Consider the following 8,487-nt stretch of genomic DNA (forward strand, 5'->3'; position numbering starts at 1 on the left):
TTTGGAAACAACAATTTAAAGTGAAACAAATATACACAAATTTGAATGTGATTTGTTAATGTTGATAATTAAAAATAATATGTTACGGTATTTACTTGAACCCTTATTTCATAAAAAAAACAGACAGCCAACGTTGAGACACATGAAAAAAAACTCTTATTGTATAAAATAGTATCAAATATAGCAAAGAATATTTGTTATTGGTCACCATATTAAATGGGCTTGGTCGAGTTATTGGGGATAAAAAACTTTATTCGCCTAATGATATTTTATGCCAACGACTAAAAAGGGGTGACCTTCAAGTTTGAAATTATAGTTTCATAATAATCTAAACCTATTTATATTGTTATTTCACAAACATTCCTCACTTATACTCACAAATAAGAAGAAAACTTGGGTAGTTGACAGCAACCCCATTGCTGCAGTTGAGCTCGATAGGAACAGCTTGGATTAACACATATAATCTGTATTATCGTTAGCGACGTGATTTCTGTAAATTCTTCTGTTATCACGCTGTGGTGATTTTACATCGACCAATGACAGATTTTGGCGCAAAACGATAAACCAAAAAACAGGGCATATTGCGCTTGTCCTTTAATGTTCACGCCCATTTGTGGCTGACCAATCTTTTCACTGACTAAATGGCAAAAAACACTGCCATGGTTCCAGTAATTAACGTAAAACATGTATAAAGGACTTTTGTTTAGTCAATAAAACGATAAAATAATCCGCAATAAACATCAAATCTCTTAAATAATAGCGCAAATATATAATTTTTAGTATCAATATTTTTTTTATTCATAAATATATTTTCCTCTTTATATAAATACAAATAAGTTATTAGCATCAGAGTAAACGTGATCGGAAGACTACATATATATACTGACAGAGACGTAGATAACACGTTATATATCTATTTACGTCTCTGATACTGAAAATCCCACAAAACAAAACACATAAATAAGCCGTTTTTTTTCTTATATAAATGATAATTAAACAATAATAACACATTTATTTATTTGATCATAATTATAAGTGGTGTGGATGTTGTTATTGTTCATCAGCGATCGAAAGTGTAAGCTGAGGTTCATGCAACCAATTATAAAACAAGCCCTCAAAAGCGGAATACATAACAATTGTTAAATGTTGTTAATTTTCTTCACTCACTCACTCACTCACTCCCTCACTCACTCCCTCACTCACTCCCTCACTCCCCACTCCCTCACTCCTCACTCCCTCACTCCCTCACTCCTCACTCCCTCACTCACTCACTCACTCACTCACTCACTCACTCACTCACTCACTCACTCACTCACTCACTCACTCACTCCACTCACTCACTCACTCACTCACTCACTCACTCACTCACTCACTCACTCACTCAGTCATCCATCCATCCATCCATCCATCCATCCATTTATTAATTCATTTATTCATTCATTCATTCATTCATTTATTCATTCATTCATTCATTCATTCATTCATTCATTCATTCATTCATTCATTCATCCATCCATTCATTCATTCATTCATTCATTCATTCATTCATTCATTCATTCATTATTCATTTATTTATTTATTTATTTATTTATTTATTTATTTATTTATTTATTTATTTATTTATTTATTTATTTATTTATCGTGCAAATTTTACTGTCTTTGCGTGTATATTCAAATCTCTTTACTAGAGACAAGGATCGATTGATATTTGTAACAATCAAGCATTTTATGATTAATAAAACTATATATTTAATATGTTTTACGCAAGTATTTTGGATTGCTTGTTTTCATGATGATGTTTTGTGCACTGCTGTAACGTACAATGGTAACACGTAATAGCCGATTATATATTTGCCGCTAAACGTTAAATACATTAATTGTGTAGCAGTTAAATTCAACAACATTTTTTATTAATAATTATTAGACATTGTATATTATAATAAAACTGGCTAATATATATACACTTAATCCTGCTACTCCATTTCGGACTAATATGTTCTTTTTTTAAATATGTGACGTATATTATTTAAACAACTTTTTTCTATTTTGGCTTTAAAGTTTGGCTTAAATGACTGCTCAATATGCCAAGAGATGACATAGGGGTTATCATAAATTGTGTTTAATGGCCATATAATCATCTGCCACATGTGGTTTATGCAGGCGTCCCAAGTATAGGTCCCTAATTTTATGACACCATGTTTACTTTGTAGCTGTCTGGACAATAAACGATCATAACATGATAATCGGTTTGAGATGAACGAACATAATTATAATGTGCAATTTAACACCGGGTTAAACATGATGAAACAAACAGTCTCACAATTGGTGTGAACAATTAAATACCAACAACAACCTTTATTAGCATATATGATAACACAATGCTTTTTTGCAACAAAACAGAAAGTTACGCAGTGTGTATAATTATATCAATATATTGATTCAATAAGAGAATTAATTATGTTAAAGACACCAACAGTATAACAGCAGTAATCAATATAATTATATATTTAACTGTAACTCGTGGAAATTGTAGATTTTATTAAATTATACAAACATATTCAATGACAAATATCATTTAACATGGCTATCATCTTGTTATTAATTATAACTGATTGTCCATATTAATACGCATTACATTAGCAGTTAAAATATATAAGCAAGGTTTATAATGTCTTTTTGTATTTACCGACTGCATTAGAATGTCAAATTTATTTAACGTCATCTATGGTTTTAATGTTCCTTTCTAATTTCTCAATATATATATATGTTGTTTGTTGTCAACCTTAATAGTGATTTTTTTATTAGATTTTTTTATATCTCAAATGATGTGCTAATTAAGTTAGGAGATCTTTGTGGTTACCACATATACCGAGCCGTTAGATTGAATTCTACTCCCGAGTTCGTTTTAAGTAATAATAACAAATTATTACTACAGTATATTCGTTACTAAAATGCATTTACTTGCAAGCTTATGTTTTATTCAGACATAATTTATAAAATTATATTTGATATAGTGCATGATTATCAATAAGATCGAGGATTATGTTCACCGTCTTTATATGGGCGGAGCTTATACGAATTCCATCTATTTTTGCCAACCAGTGGGCGGAGTATAAACTTTTGCAGGTGCGCGTTACATCACTCGTCAACTGATATGATATAATACATAATCGTCACAACACATTATAAATCCAACATACTAGTATCTTAATAACAATTTCAGTTCGTGCTGTTATAAAAAAACTTAAAAGCATTGCTATTATAATTGGTAAATATGGAGTGGTCTGTTCGCTTGAGTGCGATGACTTTGCTGTTGATAGTCAACGAGGAAGTGAAAGGAATCATATCTGGACTGAAGGCTGCAAGGAACAGTATTTCACAGCTGAAGGTATGTTGTGAAGCTTGATCTCCTTATAACATATTAATAAAGTTCTGTCACCTTTGCCAAACAAAAGTAAATGGATGATTAAAGTGAGTAAACTACGTTCTATTGGGCCACATTTGTAACTGTAATAAAATTATATACTTGCTGGCTGATCAAATTCAGTTTTAATTTGTTCTAGAAATTAAATTATACAATGCTGAACTAATTAAATTTTTATTTGTTCAAGAAATATATCGACATGTTATTATAATACAGTGATATTCCTCTATTGTTTTCAACGATATAATTACGTTTTCTTAGTATGAATAAAAAAATATTTAAAAATCAATATTGAATTTGCTTGATAAATCATACCAGTATAAATCACAGTTTGGGTATTGGGTGTAGTGTGACATGTGTCCGCTTAGGTTAATTAACCACAGATAACGCTGCTTATTAAAATATACATGTATTTAACACCCCAAACCACCGCTTCACACATTTCCTTGCATTTCGCACAATGTACCAAACAGTGCGCACAACGTTCCAAAAGTGGAACAATGAAGAGGGAGCTCATTAAGACATTTGTGCATAATGTCCTGCACCCTCCCGGTCCCAATTGAATAAGTTTTCATCCTGCTATTTTTCCATCTAAGGAAATTATTTAATATGTAACTTATATCATTATTAAGTAAAATATACTTTCATTATAATTTTTTATGTGTGAAATATACATGGTTGAATAATCTTTTAAATTGTATTACTTAAATTAGTAATTATATTTTCCTTCTATATCTTACTTTCTTTGACTTAAACACGCATGGTTTACTTTTAAAAATGCATGATAATCTCTTTATCTCTTGTATTTAGCATGTCAGTTTGTTTATTATTGTATGCCAGCTTAATTTTCGTATATTACTTAAATATGTAGTATTTAATATGAGAATATATTTTTCTATAGTGATAACTTATTATCAAGTGGTTTGTTACTAAAAATTATAAGCTTAAGTGTAGAACGTAATGCCAGGGGACTCTCTTTCACAGCGGTTAATTAGGGGACGAACGACAAATCTGCTAGGAGAATGGTCAGGGGTTTCGTTTAACTATTGGTGTTGAGTAACCTTTAAGCGACCAATCAATATCTTTGGGACGCCATTTAAAAAAGGGCAATCATGAACTTGTTTAATAAAACATAACATTTGTAATGGATAAAAATCGAAGGAAAGGTAACACTAAATATAACACGTTTTCGCTTGATGCATATTTGAGTATCTTTTTACACTGGGGCGTTCAACCGGGGAAAGACTAAAACAAAACGGTGGAAGATTTAGAGAATTTTGCTCGTCTCTGACAGTCTGAGTCTGTCTAGACTCTAGTCCAACATGTTTAAAAATATAAATAATAAAGCTACGTTTAATATTGGTAATATTTGGTTCCTTAAAATATAGCCTTAAAAAAATCCATCTAAATTCTTTGCGCGCCCTCAAAATCTGTCCTGGCTGTTGTATTAGCTTTAGAAACTTGTGCTGCGAATGGATTAGATGATGAATTTTCATAGGATATTTATTGACGCTCTCAAATATTAAGCTAATTTTAATATTGGTAATATTAAGAGCATACAACCGGGGAGGCAATCAAACAATGGTGGAGATTTTTCTGGTTTTCTATTTTGTTGCGCAAATAAGATATTGTGAGCAACATTCAAGCCCGGATATCAGACACTAATAGCATAAAGGGGCCTTATCACACATTTTGGCATGTTTTGAAGTAAGTAATTAAATAAATGTAAGCATTGGATCTAAAAAGCTCCAGTGAGAAATCAAGATGATAACTTTAAAAAGTAGCCCACAGCAGGGCTCGAACCACTGACCCCCCGGAGACCTGAAGTAAAAACGCATTAGCCCGCTCGACTATTCTGCCAAGCATATAGGTATTTCGTATTTTATGCCCTATATAAGCAATCTTCGTAGTTTCACAAAATTAAACGACAACAACAGAACTCTCCAAATTTAATATGAAATCGTTTCGCGTTGCAACGCTTTATAATTTTCAGGTTTTTTAAATCGTCAAAAGATGCATATAATGGCTATATTAGACCATGGTAAATGTTTGGTAATACTGTTTCCTCACAAATATCATAACTTAAACGAACATTTGCGAATCTAAAACAACTTAGGGCTGGGGGTAGCTCTTCCCTTTATCGTGGTTGGGGATGTGCGGGCCCCAGACCCTCAGTCTAATTTTCCGGATTTCACATTTGGGACAATCGACCCCCCTGCTATAGAAGCTTATTCAGAACTGAATCGATATTTTTGCCTGATTGTCAAATTCGGTCAGTTGGGCACTCATTGAACAGTGTAGTAAGTTGATCATTCTAGACTCTATAACTTGTAATATTACGGGATGGAGTGGGTTAGGTCCAAGACTGACATAGTTACAAATGTTACAAAATAATAACTTTAATTCGGGCTAGTTAAAATTGATTCGGGCTAGTAACATTTCCCAGCTGGTAGCCCGATCGGGATAGTGCCTCAAAAAAATAATGCCAAGACTGGTGTAGGTATAACAATAAATGTGTTTAGAATTTAAATTAACATTAATGGACATGTGTAGTTCAGCAACGGACAAGATAAATTTCCTAAATTGTTGTTCGTGGACAAGTACAATTTTTTAAGATTTCGCCACCCCTGGACCTCTGCGCTACAAAGTTGTTATTCACTATCTTTATTATCCTTTCAAGTATTCGCTCCTAAAAAGTTACTTATGTCGATTTGTTTCGACGACGACATAATGTGGGAATATAAACGGTGTCCGAATAAACATTACTTTATGCGCACTGCAGACTGGTTTCAGTTCCAGCATATAGCGCAGCATTTCTATCGCTATTAAACGACCGCACAGTCTATTAAAATGACCACAAGACTAGCACCTGTTACCTAATCAAAGCACTGGCCTATCTAGTTATGCGGAGATTCCATTCGCCCGAGGCTAAAATACGGTCGCCAATGCGAGCGGGCGACAGTTATTTTACACCCCTGCTAATCATTCGATTTTATTTGTTTATACATAATCTTGTTGCTTATTTATTTCTATTTCAAAAATATAACTTTTAGTATATTTTCGTTGTTATTAATGGATTTATAGCGAGTTAAACACAAACAGACACATTTTACCCCAGCCCTTTAAACAGTGTCGTTACTGAGTCACGTGACCGTTAGCAATTGATTAGCTTACATCAATTCTATTCTCCTAAGCAAGATGTAATTTATAAAACTGAACTCCAAATATAAACGCTACAAATTGGTATAAAGTATGAACATGCAGGCTTTTTCCGCCCCATGCCACGGGTCCGGCCCCATTCCCAATGCAAATCTGGTTGTTTTTTTCCAAATTGAAAAAAATTCCCGATTCCAAAAAAAAATATTTTTTTTTTTACCTTAAAATAAATAAGTTAACCTGATCCGGTGTAGAAAATAGAAAGTGTTGCATAATTAAATTATCTGTTGCCTCGAATTTGTTTTAAAAACTGTAAAAATATGTTAATGATTATTTAAGACTTTCCTTATTTTCCTCAAAATCCGGCGCTTCGCACGATTTTTTTCACCTCAAAAAAGGCCAGGCCTTTTCCCAAAGTTCAAATTAAAAAACCTGCACTTATCTCACATGTTCATAATACTTTGTAAAATTTTAATTATAAGTTATCAAAATAGTCGTTATTTACCAGTTAACGGCTTCTTTGAAATATTAGGAACACTATTTACATGCGATTATTTTTCCCAATTGAGCCAATTTTGCGAATATTTTTTTTTCCCAAAATGGGGGTTTTCACGACGCAAAATTCCCAAAATTCCAGTGTGGTGTATTCCCAAAATGGAGCGGTAAAAGCCTGACATGTCAACCGTAAATCTAGATTGTAATACGGTATGATATTTTCGAAAGTTGAAGTTATAACTCGCCGGGCTGCCCAAATCAGATGAAAACATAATATATATTTATATATCCAAAAACAATGCAACATGGGCTTTCTATTGATATTTACATGTATACAAATTGTTGACTTTGATTAAATGAATAATAGTGTTTTGCATAATTATGAGTACAATCTTATTAGTGCATATTTTTGTGATAATGTAATAATTCAATGTGCAGGGATGGAAACTTACTTTAAACAATTGATTGCCAACACTGGCAACCATCTTTAGTATTTAGGTTGCCAAGCAAAGACTCACAAGCCCAGTATGATGTTTATGTAGTGTCATATGTATGTAGGACTTCTTTGAAATATAATAAAAGATAACTAAACAACAACTTTGCTTAATTGACAAATTAATGATTAACTCACAGTAGCCAATTGCATTAAATGTTTAATTGCACTGAATTGTTTAAAGCTTAAAAAAGCAAGTTGCCCATCCAGACTACTAACTTTTGAATTTGTGTTGCCCAGGACAAAATGTACTGGCCCTGGGCTCACAGGCAACCACTAATTTCCATCCCTGATATGTATGTTTCAGAAGGAAAACGAACCTTAAGATTTGCCAAGAGTTAACAACTTCCTTTCTTAACTTAACATTGTACAAAATTTTCATTTAAAATGCCTTATGAATCTTGTGACAAAAAAGAACAAGTCAAGAGTAAAGTTATTGCTACTTAACACGAGGAGAAAATAAAAGACACATACATTCATCTTTGATTCAACTTTTGAACCATAGAAATACCTATATAAAAAAATTCATATGAAATAGGATATTCAAGCATAAAGTTCATTGGTATGTCATGTCGCCAAAATTGTAAGAAAAAAAAGATTTTGACTGAATTCTATTTCAGGTGAAAGTAGGAACAGCTTGCTTTCTGCTCTCTTTGGAAGATAACACCAATGAAGGAAAGAAAACTTGTTCAGCTTTCTTAAAAAGATGGTCGAGCTATGGTAAAATATTTTTCATTCTTTTCAAACAAAAGTTTACAGAGCTATCAGCCTATTAATCATATTAATGGCTTCTTGGTTACAGTAACATTAAAAAATTGTGCAATAAAACGTTATTTTGTATTTTTAGCTCTACTGGCCATAGGCCAGAAGAGGTTATGGGATGGCATGGTTTCTGTCTGTCTGTGTGCGCGTTAGACTT

Source organism: Dreissena polymorpha, chromosome 3, assembly GCF_020536995.1.
Source record: "Dreissena polymorpha isolate Duluth1 chromosome 3, UMN_Dpol_1.0, whole genome shotgun sequence".
Taxonomy (NCBI): domain Eukaryota; kingdom Metazoa; phylum Mollusca; class Bivalvia; order Myida; family Dreissenidae; genus Dreissena; species Dreissena polymorpha.